The 17,391-nt window shown below is 45.5% G+C and overlaps 1 pseudogene; it reads right to left on the reverse strand.

The window, feature by feature from the left end:
• Positions 1-17,062: 17,062 nt before the first annotated feature.
• LOC134968336 (5S ribosomal RNA) lies at positions 17,063-17,180 on the reverse strand (annotated as a pseudogene).
• Between the last annotated feature and the right edge of the window lie 211 nt (positions 17,181-17,391).

Consider the following 17,391-nt stretch of genomic DNA (forward strand, 5'->3'; position numbering starts at 1 on the left):
TCGGTATGGTGGCCTGGTCTTTCCAAAGACATTAAGGAGTTTGTTTTTTTCTTGTCAGGTCTGTGCACAGCATAAGGTTCCCCGTTCCTTGCCTATCGGTCAACTTATGCCCTTGAATGTTCCTCTTAGGCCATGGTCTCATATTTCCATGGATTTTGTGGTGGACCTCCCTCTGTCAGCCGGATGCCGAGTCATATGGGTGGTAGTGGACCGTTTTAGCAAAATGGCCCATTTCATTGCTCTTCCCCGATTGCCATCTGCCCAGGGATTGGCAGTCTTGTTCCTCCGCCATGTTTTCAGACTCCATGGGTTACCCACTGATATTGTTTCTGATCGGGGTCCACAATTCATTGCACAATTTTGGAAGTCTTTTTGTGCCTCATTAAAGATGAAATTATCTTTAACGTCTGGCTACCATCCCCAATCCAACGGGCAGACTGAGCGAGTTAATCAATCATTAAAACAATATTTGCGTTTGTACTCGGCCAAACTCCAAAATGACTGGTCTGAGTTTCTTCCGTTTGCAGAGTTTGCTTACAACAATGCCTGTCATTCCTCCACCAATGTATCTCCATTTTTTACAGTTTTTGGTTTTCACCCCAGAGCTAATTCCTTTTTTCAACATTCTTCTGTCTCCTCACTGACCTTGACCTTTCATCTCAAACTCATTTGGAGAAAAGTGCACCTGGCTCTCAGAAAAGCGGCATTTCGGGAGAAAAAATTTTCTGACAGGCTCCGGCGGCCGTGCACTTTTAAAGTTGGAGATAGGGTATGGTTGTCGACTCGCAACATTAAACTTCGACAAACCTCAGCCAGATTGGGTCCTAAATTTATTGGACCATTTCATATTATTAAAAAAGTCAATCCAGTGGCTTTCCGGTTACGTTTACCAAAAACTTTACGGATCGGAAATACCTTCCATTGCTCCTTGTTAAAACCATATGTTTCGTCCAGTAGATTTCCTCGCAAGATCTCTCAGGGGAAATCACCAATAGATGTACAGGGTCAGCAGGAGTTCTTAGTGGAGAAGGTTCTCGATTCCAAGTTGTCCCGGGGTCGGCTTTATTTTTTGGTACATTGGAGAGGTTATGGTCCAGAAGAAAGGTCTTGGGTCCTGGATGAGGATCTCCATGCCCCGAGGCTCAATAGGGCATTTTTTCGAGAATTTCCTCAGAAACCTGGCCTTAGGGGTTCCTTGACCCCTCCTCAAGGGGGGGGTACTGTTAGGCGCCGAGGGTCCGCCCGTCAGTGCGGCCCGGCGCCTAGCAACTAGGGACGCCGCAGGCAGACAGCCGCCGGCTCCCTAGCAACGCTAGACGCCGGGCGCACGGAGCCGCTCAGACCCTAGCAACGGGGACGCCACGGTCAGACCGCGTTCCCCGTTGCTGGGTCTTAATTAATCAGTGCTTGTGTATTCTGGCCGTGCAGCATGCAGCTGCACGGCATCATTATGTGATTACCCTGTCTGGATCATGATTGGAGGGCTCCCAAATTTAAGCACTCTCAGGACTTCTCACAGACGCCGGTGATAGCTTCCTGTTTGCTGTGTCAGTTACAGAGAGTTTCCAGTCCTGCTCAACCCGGTTGTTCCTGTCCTCAGTGATCCAGTACTCGGAATTTGTCATCTATTCCTGGAGTCCGACCGAGCACCTTTAACATCCTGTGGTGTTCGTGAGTCGCGGCGTAGCCGTGTGTTGCGGCTTGACCGCTTACTATTTATTATTTCGTTTATTGTGTTCTGGAGCTTTTGCGGAGGATTCCGCTCCCACAAATCCACTCTGGTATCCAGCGGTGCTGGATAGGAGTAACGGATCAGTGGATCTTTGGTTGTCCTTTTCCCTGGCGGTTTGTCCGCACATACTTTTGGTTTAAGTTAGATAGCTTGTAACCCCTGGCCTGGTTGCTTAGTCAGAGGGCCCCTTGTTATCACCCTGTCTCGGATTTCCCTTTGTCTCCCATTAAGACCTGAGGGGGCATCGGGGTTGGGCAGACATAATCCGCCCTTCGAACGCGGCTGCCATGGGCTCAAGCAACCATAGTCTCGCAGGGGATTTCTGATAACACGGGCGAGACAACGGAGTTAGGGCGCCAGGGGTTACTAGGCTTTCCTGCTCCCGTACCAGCATATCCTTCCAGTACTCAGACCTCTGCCATAAAGATCTCCTCTGGTCTGGAGTACGGGAATCATAACAAGAGGCTGGGGAGCGGTCACACAAGGAAGAAACTTCCAGGGCGTGTGGTCAAGCCTGGAAACGTCTCTTCACATAAATATACTGGAACTAAGAGCAATCTACAATGCTCTAAGCCTGGCAAAACCTCTGCTTCAGGGTCAGCCGGTGTTGATCCAGTCGGACAACATCACGGCAGTCGCCCACGTAAACAGACAGGGCGGCACAAGAAGCAGGAGGGCAATGGCAGAAGCTGCAAGGATTCTTCGCTGGGCGGAAAATCATGTGATAGCACTGTCAGCAGTGTTCACCACATGATTGTAGTCCATTGGGAAAGACCAATGGTGGACATGATGGCGTCCCGCCTCAACAAAAAACTGGACAGGTATTGCGCCAGGTCAAGAGACCCTCAGGCAATAGCTGTGGACGCTCTGGTAACACCATGGGTGTACCAGTCAGTGTATGTGTTCCCTCCTCTGCCTCTCATACCCAAGGTACTGAGAATTATACGGCAAAGGGTAAGAACGATACTAGTGGCTCCGGACTGGCCAAGAAGGACTTGGTACCCGGAACTTCAGGAGATGCTCACGGAAGATCCGTGGCCTCTACCTCTAAGAAGGGATCTGCTTCAGCAGAGACCGTGTCTATTCCAAGACTTACCGTGGCTGCGTTTGACGGCATGGCGGTTGAACGCCGGATCCTAAGGGAAAAAGGCATTCCGGAAGAGGTCATCCCTACCCTGGTCAAAGCCAGGAAGGAGGTGACTGCACAACATTATCACCGCATTTGGAGAAAATATGTTGCATGGTGTGAGGCCAGGAAGGCCCCGATAGAGGAATTTCAACTGGGTCGATTCCTACATTTCCTGCAAACAGGATTATCTATGGGCCTCAAATTAGGGTCCATTAAGGTTCAAATTTCGGCCCTGTCGATTTTCTTCCAGAAAGAATTGGCTTCAGTTCCTGAAGTCCAGACTTTTGTAAAAGGAGTACTACATATACAGCCCCCGGTTGTGCCCCCAGTGGCACCGTGGGATCTCAATGTAGTTTTGGATTTTCTCAAATCCCATTGGTTTGAGCCACTCAAATCGGTAGATTTGAAATATCTTACATGGAAAGTAACCATGCTACTGGCCCTGGCTTCAGCCAGGAGAGTGTCGGAATTGGCGGCTTTATCGTATAAAAGCCCATATCTGATTTTCCATTCGGACAGGGCAGAATTGAGGACGCGTCCTCATTTTCTGCCTAAGGTGGTATCAGCGTTTCACCTGAACCAGCCTATTGTGGTGCCTGCGGCTACTAGCGATTTGGAGGATTCCAAGTTGCTGGACGTTGTCAGAGCATTGAAAATATATATTTCAAGGACGGCTGGAGTCAGAAAATCTGACTCGCTGTTTATACTGTATGGACCCAACAAGCTGGGTGCTCCTGCTTCTAAGCAGACGATTGCTCGTTGGATTTGTAGCACAATTCAACAGGCACATTCTGTGGCAGGCCTGCCACAGCCTAAATCTGTCAATGCCCACTCCACAAGGAAGGTGGGCTCATCTTGGGCGGCTGCCCGAGGGGTCTCGGCATTACAACTCTGCCGAGCAGCTACGTGGTCAGGGGAGAACACGTTTGTAAAATTCTACAAATTTGATACCCTGGCTAAGGAGGACCTGGAGTTCTCTCATTCGGTGCTGCAGAGTCATCCGCACTCTCCCACCCGTTTGGGAGCTTTGGTATAATCCCCATGGTCCTGACGGAGTCCCCAGCATCCACTAGGACGTCAGAGAAAATAAGAATTTACTCACCGGTAATTCTATTTCTCGTAGTCCGTAGTGGATGCTGGGCGCCCATCCCAAGTGCGGATTGTCTGCAATACTTGTACATAGTTATTGTTACAAAAAAATCGGGTTGTTTATTGTTGTGAGCCATCTTTTCAGAGGCTCCTACGTTATCATACTGTTAACTGGGTTCAGATCACAAGTTGTACGGTGTGATTGGTGTGGCTGGTATGAGTCTTACCCGGGATTCAAAATCCTTCCTTATTGTGTACGCTCGTCCGGGCACAGTATCCTAACTGAGGCTTGGAGGAGGGTCATAGGGGGAGGAGCCAGTACACACCACCTAGTGGTCAAACTTTTAAATTTTGTGCCCTGTCTCCTGCGGAGCCGCTATTCCCCATGGTCCTGACGGAGTCCCCAGCATCCACTATGGACAACGAGAAATAGAATTACCGGTGAGTAAATTCTTATTTTTTTTGCTCCTACTTTAGCACTGGTTGACCTCCAGCATGTGCAGGGATGCTTTTTGGCTTGTTTGGGTTGACTTTGAGCGTGTCAGTATCAGCCATGTGGCCGACATGTGTTGACGTTTGTTTCCAAAACATGTTTTTTTGCTCCTACTTTAGCACTGGTTGACCTCCAGCATGTGCAGGGATGCTTGTACGGGGGTTTGGGCTTGTTTCACTGAGGTTTTTTTTCAATTTTTAAAAAATTTTTTTTGTTCAGATGACATAACCTCGGCAGCGCGCCGACCATCACCTGCGCAGTAGGCATCGGCAGCAGCGCGCGGACCATCACCTGCGCAGCAAGCATCAGCAGCGCGCAGATCATCACCTACGCACCACACATCGTCAGCGCGCAGAAAGTCACCTGCGCGCCAGACACCGTCGTTGACCACACCACCAGCTGGGCGCCAAACTACATCTCCTGCGCGCAGGCCATCACCAGCTCGTCATCTCTCCAGGAGCTCTGGGACTGTGACCAAAGAGCCTCAACAAGAGACTACCCTTGTGGACCCATCACCCAAACTGCTTGAGTCAACAGGGTTAACGGACGAGACTTTTCTTGGGTTTGAAGACAGCCGTGCAGACGTATCCAGCCATACCCTTGAAAAGTCTCCAGAATTGAGGACAAGTGAAGCTCCTGGAGCAGCGGCACCACAGGATGGAGAAGGTTTTTACTTTTGTGGGGGGGGGTTTTGGGGGGAGGGGGGTGGTCGCCATTTTTGTATAGTTTAGTACCTTAATTTTATTTTTTTCTTCTTTTGCAAACAGAGGTGCCACGGACCAGCAGCGGACTTGCGTCGGGGATTGGTCCCTTCTTCAGGCCGGATCTCCTACAGGATTCGTCGGACGAAGAGGTGGAAGTGCAGCAGCCCGCTGTTTCTACATCCCTGTGTGAGTAATTATCAAATTGTGAGCCTTCAAACAAATGTATGAATGTGTATACTCATTTCTAATTTTATTTTCAGCTGCACAAATGCAATTGGTGGCAGACGTACAGGAAGGGTAGGATCCCTCAAATGTTCAGAGGGTACACACCCTGGCAGCAGAGATGAATTTCCGCCAGGATAGTTTTCAGGATGTCGTTGGAACCAGACTGGACGCCATTGAGAACACAATGGAGAAGATGGCGAACGGTCTGGTTGAAATGCAAAAGGCTCTTGCCGACAGCACGGCAGAAACGCAAAAGACCAGACGAGAAGATCACAGGGAGACTATGGACATCCTTCAAGTTCTGGCCACATCCATCAACTGGCTGGTGGATAACACATCATGCCTGGCACACAGCGTTGACAAATGACAACATGTCGGAGAGCCAACGACATTCGGCAGCCAGTCACCAGATCATCGCAACCACACTGCAGATGATGTACGATAAGCTCCCAGAGCCAGCTCATCAACACACTGGTGAACCACCACATCCGTCATCACAAGCCACACGGACGCCTCCTGCCCTTCCTCCACCACCATCCTGGTATGGACGGTCACAGCTGTACCAAGGATATACAGGGATGTACCCCACCTACCAGATGCCTCCACCACCAACACCGGCCGCATCATCTACACCAGCACGGCCACCGAGGCCAAGTCAATGCACTCCACAGCCGCCCAGGGCATCGACGCCCCAACAGGAGGAAGAAGAGGATCCGGACGGACAACCACCATAAGCCCGGTCGTATTGTTTTGTTATTTACTCTTTCATGTATTTCATGTTTCCCTTTCTCCCCCTCCCATTAGTTTTTTTTTCTTCTTACTATTGTTTTATATTTGTATTGGGCTCCCCCACCCCCGACCGGATACTACCAAGGAGCTTTATGTCTAGGCATACATGCGCGGGCATGTATGCGGGCGCGTGTGGTAACTGATGAAAGCTCCTTGTGGTTACATATATGATGGGCCAAAGAGCTATTCTGATACCACTTTTTTTTTTTTAAATAAACTCCTTTTTGTATTGGTGTAAATTAGGCTTTCACTGTTGTGTGAATTTACTATTCACTAGTGTTTGTTTTTGGCTTCTTCATAGGATTGGGTGGAAAATTGAAGTGGACGGCGTAGTTCGTGTTGTGCGTACCAAGGTGAGTAGAGCCATGTTTCAATGTATATATTCAAGAAACTTTGGACCGCCTGCCCTTGGGGAACAACACAGTCCAGCAATGGGTCATGCTGGACTGTGTGGTTCCACAAGTGCAGCCGTGTCAAAGTGCTGAACACTGACACCACTCTGCCACTTTGGATCGCCTGCCCTTGGGGAACAACACAGTCCAGCAATGGGTCATGCTGGACTGTGTGGTTCCACAAGTGCAGCCGTGTCAAAGTGCTGAACACTGACACCACTCTGCCACTTTGGACCGCCTGCCCTTGGGGAACAACACAGTCCAGCATGGGTCATGCTGGGCTGTGTGGTTCCACAAATGCAGCCGTGTCAAAGTGCTGACCACTGTCTTGACTCTGCCACTTTGGACCGCCTGACCTTGGGGAACAACACAGTCCAGCAATGGGTCATGCTGAGCTGTGTGGTTCCACAAGTGCAGGCGTGTCAAAGTGCTGAACACTGACACCACTCTACCACTTTGGACCGCCTGCCCTTGGGGAACAACACAGTCCAGCAATGGGTCATGCGGGTCTGTGTGGTTCCACAAGTGCAGCCGTGTCAAAGTGCTGACCACTGCATTGACTCTGCCACTTTGGACCGCCTGACCTTGGGGAACAACACAGTCCAGCAATGGGTCATGCTGGACTGTGTGGCTCCACAAATGTTCTTGGGAAAGGAATGAACATGACATCATTAGTGTCTTTACTTAATATGGAATTTCTTTTTTTTCACAGATATCTACACAAGAAAAGAATGTAAAGAAGAACAAACACTACTTTTTTTGTTTTATTACATTTTATTTTTTAATCCAAAATAAAATACAATTATATTTCTTCAATAAATTTTTAAAATGAGAAGTTTTGTGTGTTTCTTTAAATTATTAGTAAATAAAATGTAAAATATGGCATTTCAGAGATGCAGTGGTATTGTGTTAGGTCACCCATGGTACATCAGGGGAACTGTTGTGTCCCTTCACATCCACACAACTTGGGAAGGATACTCCACAAGACCTGTGGAAGAGAATTGTATGAGGTTCCAGGTATTTGTGTCATCCAAAGACAAGGTATAAGCAGGTTACATCGGCCTTTGTCCCAAATGCAACCCTCCGGCATTTGAGAAACTACACATCCAAGCATTCCCTGACACAGCGTAAGCATTGCTGTGTCAGGGCATGATTGGATGTGCAGTTTTGCAAATGCCGGAGGGCTGCACTTTGGACATGCCGGGGTTACTTGGTCAAGAGGGAGTTTTGGGCAATACATCTCATTTGAGGGGGGTTGTCTGCTACATGGCGGAGGTTTAGGTCCACATCACAAGTAGGTCGCCCATGGTACAGCAGGGGAACTGTCCGGTCCCTTCAAATCCAGGCTGGTTCCTGCAAATCGGGAAGGATACTCTACAAGACCTGCGAAAGAGAATAAGGAGGTAATTTGAGAGTGTTTCCTCCACCCTGGGAAAGAACAAAAGGTGCCAGCAACACTGCGCATATACACAGGTAACTCAGACAAGATGGAGTTTTGGCCAATACATCTCACCTGAAAGAGTGACTCTAACATGGCGGTGGTTCAGGTCCAGATCACAAGTAGGACGTCCATGGTAGAGTGCGGTAAACTGGTCCAATACTGGAGTGGCTTTGCAGAAGTGTATCCTGGGTACAACTGTTGAATCATGGGTACATTCCCCTCAGCAGAGTGAAGAAAAAAATATTATTTTTTGAAAATCTATTAAAAAATATTTGTGGATCAAAAATTGACAAACCAAGTAGATAATCCCTTCAAATATAAATAGATATGCTATTATCAATCCAAAAAGCTAAAAAAAAAATATGTTTTAAAATTTTTTAATCAGCTCTCTCCAGCAAAGTTAGGCGGAATGAAATTGACGAAATTACTGTCGAAAAAACACTGTTGTCGAATCGACATTCTTCAATTAAATATTCTTTTGTCGAAAAGCTGCATTTTGACCATTGCAGACATGTCGAATTTTGAAAATGTCGATTTGCAAAAAGTCGAATCTGAAACGGCAGGAATTTTGACGAAAAGTACTGTATTGCATTGTCGAATCCCATTCGACAGGTTTTTTTTGTCGAAAATGCCCCGTTTTTCGACTTTTTCCTGAATTTGACCGCAATTGCATATACCCCATAGGGAGAGAGAGGCATGGGGAGGGAGAGAGAGGGAGCATGGGAAGACAGAGAGGGGGCATGGAGACATAGAGAGGAACATTGTGGGGAGAGAAAGAGAGTTTGAGAGAGGGGGCATGGAGAGAGAAAGCGGAGGCATGGGGAAAGAAAAAGGCATGGAAAGAAAGTGAGAGAGTGGCATTGGGGGAGAGAGAAAGGGCATGGGGGGAGGGGAGAGAGAAAGAAAGAGGCAGCCAATGCAGCACAGTGTGAGGGAGGAGAGGAGCCCACTTGCCTGACAGTACTCCAGACACACACCTGCTGCTGGCTATAGGGATATCACACAGTGGAAGACAGTGAGTGCTCATCCAGCATCCCTCCCTTGCTGCTGCAATCCCCCCCCCCTGCATGCTAGATACGCACCTGCCGTCAATGGAGGGTGGAGACAGTCACTGCTGCCTCAGCTGACCAGCGCTGTTACAGGAATTGCTCCATCAAGTGCAGCTGTACAAGTGGCCAGCCGGCATGGCATGTAGAGGAGGCCACGGCTGAGAAGGGAACACTGCAGGAGCTGCGCATGCAACATGGGCTTCCAGGTAGGCTGGAGGCATGGTCCAGGTTGCTCAGTGTCCTCTGCACACCATGGCACCTTATTCAGTCACATACCCAGCAGCGTAATGTTCGGGCCGGCTCTGAGTGCGGTACGAGTACAGTCAGGTGTGCTGAGATAAGGCAATGCACCTCCTCCACTGACTCCTTCACACTTTGTTGATATATAATAATAATTACTACATTGTATTATGAAAAAAACAAGGTGGGTTTATCGCTGATCTTCTTCCTCACTTCTCAAGGCATTGGATAGACTGCAGCCTAGTATATGGCATGTCATTTCAGCACACACTACTCAGTCATTATTACACCACAAACCTGCACATTATTTTTCCTTGAAGTGACAATAGCATCTATGCCATGGAAAGAGATGTGTAAAAGCAACATGAAGAGATGTCTTTCTTTTATTATCCGATTTTAGATTTGTTTCAAAACCAGATGTTAAACTTCAGTTAGGCACTGAAGCATTTTTACTAGAGATGAACGGGTTCGGTTCCCAGAGGTGCTGTTGTTAAAATAAAAGTACACTGGCCCTGTATGCTGTAAAAATTCAGGGGTACAGTTGTTAAAATAAAAGCACACTGGTCCTGTATGCTGTAAAATTTCAGGGGTGCTGGCCCAGTCTTGTATGCTGTAACAATTCAGGGGTGCTGCTTTTGTTAAAATAAAAGCACACTGGTCCTGTTTAATGTAAAAATACAGGGGTCCTGCTGTTAAAATATTACACTGGCCCTGTATGCTGTAAAAATTCAGGGGTGCTGTTAAAATAAAAGCACACTGGTCCTGTATGCTGTAAAAATTCAGAGGTGCAGTTGTTAAAATAAAAACACACCGGTCCTGCATGCTGTAAAAATACAGGGGTGCTGCTGTTAAAATAATATTACACTGGTCCTGTATGCTGTAAAAATTCAGGGGTGCAGTTGTTAAAATAAAAGCACACTGGTCCTGTATGCTGTAAGAATACAGGGGTGATGTGAAAATAAAGGGTCACTGTTCTGTGTGTGGTAATAATAAAGGGGTGCTGTCCTGTGAAATGGAGAACAACAATTTGGGGGGACAAAATAGTGGAAGATCAGGAACCACTTCCAGTTCCTAGTACTAGTGCTGAAGCTGCTGCTGCCACCAGTCATGACATTGACGATGCAATTCCATCAACGTGCTAAGGCCGATGCCCAATGTCAGAGAGGGCATGTGAAATCTAAGAAGCTAAATTTTAATAATCAGGGGGGGAAGAAATTGTCTGACGAGAAACGTAAATTGGCAATATACCATTCATCAAAAATATACCAAAGAAAGGTAGACAAGAACTCTCCTACAATGGGGCACTCAGAAGTGTTATAATGTGTGTGCAACAGCATAGGATCAAAAATAGGGGGGGGGGGGGGGGGGGAAGAAAAACAATATATTAAGACTCAACTTTTATTAAAGATCTAAGATTAAAATTGTTTGGAGATTATACTCTCTTCATCTAAAAAGGCGAAATATAGACACAATACATACAATACAACATGTAACAGTTTAAAAGGTACAGGTAATTTGTAAACTCCAACGGGCCTTAGCCCTGTCAATAAGGGAGAGTCAATTTATGAATGATATTCAATGACGATAATAAGTCAAGACCTTATGGCGTGTTTCGTGGTTCTGCTGCCTCGTATGTGCTACAGCATTATATACGTGGTGAGAGACCCTTACTTGTGCCAGTCTCTAGAGTCATAGACAGTGATGACACTACGGTCAGCGCAGCCAATGAGAGAGCTACTGACACTCTACCTGCTCTGGTGTTGAAAAAGTAGGATGAACTGAACCAGGATGACAATATACTCTCCAATTTGAGAAATACAGAGGAGGCCTCAATGAATTTAACAGCTATGCCTCATTTCTTTAAAAGAACAACAAACCAGTGCATTAGTGCAGTATTGGGCTCTATCCAGTAACATCCACACTATATCCATTTATGAACATCAACTTCTGTAATATACAACAATTCTTTCCCACTTAACAAGCTGCCATTATTTAACTCAATAAATTCAATTTTTCTTTATGTATTGATATTTTATGTAGTTTTTCTACACAGCACAGAGGACCGCAAAACTGCTTTAGCCACATTGGGGTTTTTAAGGTATTTTTTTGCACTTTGTCTTTATGAGGAAAATAATAGGGCTGATGTTATTATTATTTAGAACGAACACGATAAGATTGGTAAAGCCAACTGTTAGCACAAATGTACACAGAATCACTAATTTTGCCAGTCTATGTCTAGATAAATGTATTACTGATCTATTAGGGGGTGGATCACATGTGAGGGAATAGAAAAGCACACAACTCCTCAGAATGTTTCACATTCTTTTATTTTTTTCTAGTATTACTTACTATTATCTCCAATGTACACAATAAATCCTTTTGATATCAACAATAATTAACTATAGGTTTAGGGATTTAGCATCACATACGCCCACATCACACTAACTAGTTATGTTTCATAATTCATATGTTATATTAACACTATGAATTTTACTATTAGAACACGCACGATATTTATTTATTTATTTACACCTTATTAGTAGGATATCAATTTAATTATGTACGAAGTAGTGTGTAAAGTTATTGACCATATGGCTGGTATTGTTATTTCGCCCCTATAATAGATAAATAAACCAGGGGTGTAATCTGTCTTAAATGCTGGAATAGGGATCCACACATGGCTGTTCAGCTGTATAACAATGAGGACTTTGGGTAAATTGAGGGTAAATGGCCCTCATTCCGAGTTGTTCGCTCGGAGATTTTCATCGCATCGCAGTGAGAATTCTCTTAGTGCGCATGCGCAATGTTCGCACTGCGACTGCGCCAAGTAACTTTACTATGAAGAAAGTAAGTTTACTCACGGCTTTTTCATCGCTCAGACGTTCGCATTGTGATTGACAGGAAATGGGTGTTACTGGGCGGATGCACGGCGTTTTAGGGGCGTGTGGCTGGAAACGCTACCGTTTCCGGTGAAAACGCAGGAGTGGCCGGGGAAACGGTGGGTGTGCCTGGGCGAACGCTGGGTGTGTTTATGACGTCAGCCAGGACCGAAAAGCACTGAACTGATCGCACAGGCAGAGTAAGTCTGAAGCTACTCAAAAACTGCTAACTCGTTTGTAATCGCAATATTGCGCATACATCGGTCGCACATTTAAGAAGCTAAGATTCACTCCCAGTAGGCGGCGGCTTAGCGTGTGTAACTCTGCTACATTCGCCTTGCGAGCGATCAACTCGGAATGAGGGCCAATGTCACATCTCAGACGCTACCCTCAAGAGTTATACTAATAGAAAAAGATATCTCTGCATGTAGATGTTACGGTCCTGATGCTCAGGACAGGGGAGATCTTATGTAGTGAGTCCTGAGCACCAAGACAGAATGCTGGGATTGGGAAATGGGAAAGAAATAGCCTCTAGCACCCTACCTCCGTTGTCCTACCCGTGTTATCAATTCACGCCTGAACGACTATGGTTTCTTGGGCCCATGGCAGCCGCGTTTGAAGGGCGGATTAGGTCTGCCCAACTCCGATGCCCCCTCAGGTCTTAAAGAGAGACAAGGCGTGAACTGAGACAGGGTAATAACAAGGGGACCTCTAACTGAAACAACCACGCTAGGGGCTATAAACTACCTAAAAACTAAACGTATGTGCGGCACGCCGCCAAAGGAAAAGAACTACAAAGAAACCACTGTCCACTCCCCTACACGGCACCGCCAAGTTCCGGGAGGACAGTGAAAGCGGAAACCTCCGCAAATGCACCAATTCACAGTAAAATAAACACTAAGCGGTATAGGCCGCAACACGCGGCAGAAGCCGCTACTCACGAAACTGGGCGAGAACCCCAGATGACAGACAGATTCGCAAGGACTAGAAGGATTCCCAGGACCGGCTTCGGACCTCCAAAGTACCAAAGGGCAGGGAGCAAGATCCACCAAACACGGCTGACAGGAACAGAGTTCTGCAAGGCAGGAACAGCATACAAGAAGCTATCACCGGCGGGGCTGCAGTGTGCTGGCTCACATAAAAAGGCCCTGCTGGCCAATAACAGGAGGGCCAGCAGGACCAGCCCCCAGACCCTAATTACTAGTTGCCGTGCAGCTGCCCTGCTGCACGAGCAACCTAATTAACTATTCTTAGCAACGGGGAACACGGTCCACCTGTGGCGTCCCCGTTGCTATGCACCCGGCGGCCCTGCACGCACGACGTCCTGCGTTGCCAGGGACCCGGCGGCTATCGTGCGCACGGTGTCCTGGCATTGCTAGGCGCCGTGCAGGGGACAGGGAAGGAGAGAGGCGCGGCGACCGTGACCGCTGCTCAGTCAGGGCACGGCCGAAGACCGCCGCGCCTAACAGTAGAGACAATATGTATAATACTTAACACATATTGAAATACAAAGTGGTTTATACAGTGCAGGATCGGGAACACAGACTGTTCTGCACTCTTAACCAGCAGTAACGTTATTCATTTTGATTTTCCGTTTTATTAGCATTTTTGCTCATTTTTAACATTCATCTTATGTAATCATTCATTTTTAAACTTTCTCTTACGTTCTGTTCGACATAGTGCTTGTGGAGACTTACTAATTAATTATATGTATCTGTCTCTCTCTTTCCTACTTTTTCCTTAGTGTATCTGTTTCTTCTTGAACGAGTAGTCACTTTCTCTTCTCTAATTAGAGGTAATTGTGCATTGGGTCCACCAATTAACTCCTGTGAAGGCTCCAAAAAAACAGGCTTAATACTGGAATAATTAAGCACTCAACTTTTGTGTTTTTTTTTTTTTCATGCTTTATGATAAAACCTCAGTAATTTATGCTCAAGCGCACACCAGCGCGGTTGTTATACGGCTATAACGATTAATAACAGGGTAAACTGTTAGTCAGTTAAGTTTCACTTTATAAAGGTGATTAAATACATTTGCGAATGAACGATTCCCTCGTGAACAGAGGATAATAGCTCTCACGCCCCTTACGGGGAGGGGATAATGGTTTATAAGGAAGTTGGACTGACACCGATCAGAAGCTGTTCCCCCCTTTGTGAACAAGCCACCAGGCAAAACGTACGTTAAAGGAAGGAGCGTTGCGGGCGCCCCGCTAAGTGCGCACGGCGGGCTGCCCCCCGGTACAGGTTGTATGACATAGTAATACGTTCAACTGTGAAGCCCCCAGCTAAAGGCATCTGATGGCCTGACGCCATAACGAACCGCATGCTCTCACCTGCACGGTCCGTGCATGATACAGAAATACCGTTTACCATGATAATTGTTGCCAGGTATGATAGGCCATTATAGGCTGCATATGTGCATGTTTCACAGTTTGTATATGCTTAATTTCACTATGTCCCCCCGTTTTTTATGAATGACTCTATTTGTTTAATACAGCAGTGAAAATCCTGAAGTACTGTGATAGGAGGCAGGTTGGATATAATTGTCAGTAGTACCCTCTCTGACTAGATCGTTATTTTATTATGCAAAAAGGTTTTGATTATGTACAAAAAGTAAAAAACCTGGGTCTTCTTGATAATGATGTGTCTAGAGAGATTTACTCTGTACATTTCTTCTGTGTCCAGGGATATGGTATAAAACACTAGCTTTTTAAGTACTATTGCCAGGGGCTACAGACCACCTGGCTTATATACATATAACCACTGTGCTTCATAGTCAGGGTATATAATAAAAAAACTCATTGCTGTTTCTTGGATGAATGACTATATTTGTCTATATAGCAAGAAGAATTCAGAAGTATAAGATAGGAGGCTAACAGAATACTAAAGCCAGCATGTTACACTCTGATCATCATTTAATTGTGTAAAAGGTTATAACTATGATGAATCATTCATTTGTATATATAGAGAAAAAAAACCTTAGCATTACTTATGATGGGTGTTGAGAGAAAATTATCCTTTCTGTGATAAACAGTATATGCTGATCTTTACTGTGGATAATGTGCATTAGATGGCAATAGATGTTTCAAGCAAGTGAAATATTGGAACAAAGTACACTTTCTTTAGAGACCAACCATTATATGACATTAGAGGGCACAAGTTAAAGGGACAAATTCTCCTCACATTGTGTATTGAGATGAGGTTGGGGCGCTGTGAATGACGCAGCACACACATGTAAAGTAAGCCGATGTGATATCCCTCTTTCCTGTACTGAATTCCACAGTGCCCTCTGTCTCTTTCAACACCAGAACAGCACAGTGTCAGTAATCCCCAAACTGGCTGCACTGATCCCAGTATCATCAGCCGGTGCTGGAGGCGAATGAGACACATTGCATATTGATCTGGCTCAGTCTGTATTTCCATAGACTAGCATCAGTAATGGTCTCTCAACACGCATACAATGCACTAGCACATGCGTGGCAGCAGAACCACGAAGTTTGCTGCACAGTCTTGCCTTCTATACTTTCTGTATTTCTCAAATTGGAGAGTATATTGTCATCCTGTTTCAGTTCATCCTACTTTTTCAACACCAGAGCAGGTAGAGTGTCAGTAGCTCTCTCATTGGCTGCGCTGATCGTAGTGTCATCAACCAAAAGCAGAAGTGAATGAGACACTCTCCGTGGATGCTCCGGCACTGTCTATGACTCTAGAGACTGGCACAAGTAAGGGTCTCTCACCACGTATATAATGCTATAGCACATACGAGGCAGCAGAACCACGAAACACGCCATAAGGTCTTGACTTATTATCGTCATTGAATAACATTCATAAATTGACTCTTCCTTATTGACAGGGCTAAGGCCCGTTGGAGTTTACAAATTACCTGTACCTTTTAAACTGTTACATGTTGTATTGTATGTATTGTGTCTATATTTCGCCTTTTTAGATGAAGAGAGTATAATCTCCAAACAATTTTAATCTTTGATCTTTAATAAAAGTTAAGTCTTAATATATTGTTTTTCTTTTTTCTTCCCCCCCCCCCCCCCCCCCCTATTTTTGATCCTATGCTGTTGCACACGCATTATAACACTTCTGAGTGCCCCATTGTAGGAGAGATCTTGTCTACCTTTCTGTGGTATATTTTTGTGAAATAGTTTAACTTAACTCTCAGGGAGCACCCCCCCCGTGTCTCTAATTAACATAAAAGCACAAAAGTGCATGATATATGAAATTGGGGTATAAGTGTCATTTATTTAATGATTGTCCTTCGATCTTTAGTCATTTTCGTTTGGGTTCGCTTTTAGGTCTGTGCGGACAACACTGTTTCTTTCTATAATATAATGCACAAAAAAAGGGGGATGGTTCCCGTATAGTACCGGAGCCAAAAGAGAAAAAGAAAGACTATGTGTCTTTTCTGGGGCACACTTTTAATGAAAATGAAATGATGAGTTCTATTTAAAATTTAACTTTTATTGTCAACCTTCATAAAATATTGACTATAAGGCAAAAGGAAGGGGGGGGGGAAAGGTACTAATAATAACAAATTATTAAATTGCTAAGCTATAGCCTAAATAAATCGATAGAATATTGTCTGAATAAATCACTGATATAATAACGATAACAGTTTGGCTTAATGGTTCTGTGAGCGAAAATATATGGGTGTCTCCAAAAAATTATTATTATGTAAATCTTATGTATTGGTGTGAAATTTTCTCCCTGGAATTGTAACAATTTGATATGTAGTGAAACTATCACCGGAAGAAAAAATCAAAACAAATAACCAAACAATAGGTTGTACCTGGCTCACCTCTAATTCCTGAGTGTATCAGGGATTTACAAACAGAAGGGGAAAAGAAGGAGGAAAGTGATTCTTGGTCCTGTGTCCTGGGTTTGGATAAAAATACCTGCAGTACCCGGTATTCCCTGGTGGTCTCCCAACCAGGTACTGACCTGGCCCACAGTGCTTGGCTTCCAAGATCAGACGAGGTTGGGCATACTCAGTATGGTCTGACCGCAGGTAGATGTATCCCACACCTGATGACACCAGGAACTCTGTATCCTAGATTCTGAGAGAATTTCCCAGAGTTTTCTTGTAGAGGCCCATGGTCCCGTAATGATGTTGTGAGCACTCCCGAATCTGGAAATAAGTAGTGTCAAATGTTCTCTGATATTCTCACACACTTGAAGAATAGCGTGAGGTCTGCCGGGTCTGGTCTTCAAAAACGGACTG

This window comes from Pseudophryne corroboree, chromosome 10 (genome assembly GCF_028390025.1).
Source record: "Pseudophryne corroboree isolate aPseCor3 chromosome 10, aPseCor3.hap2, whole genome shotgun sequence".
Lineage (NCBI taxonomy): Eukaryota > Metazoa > Chordata > Amphibia > Anura > Myobatrachidae > Pseudophryne > Pseudophryne corroboree.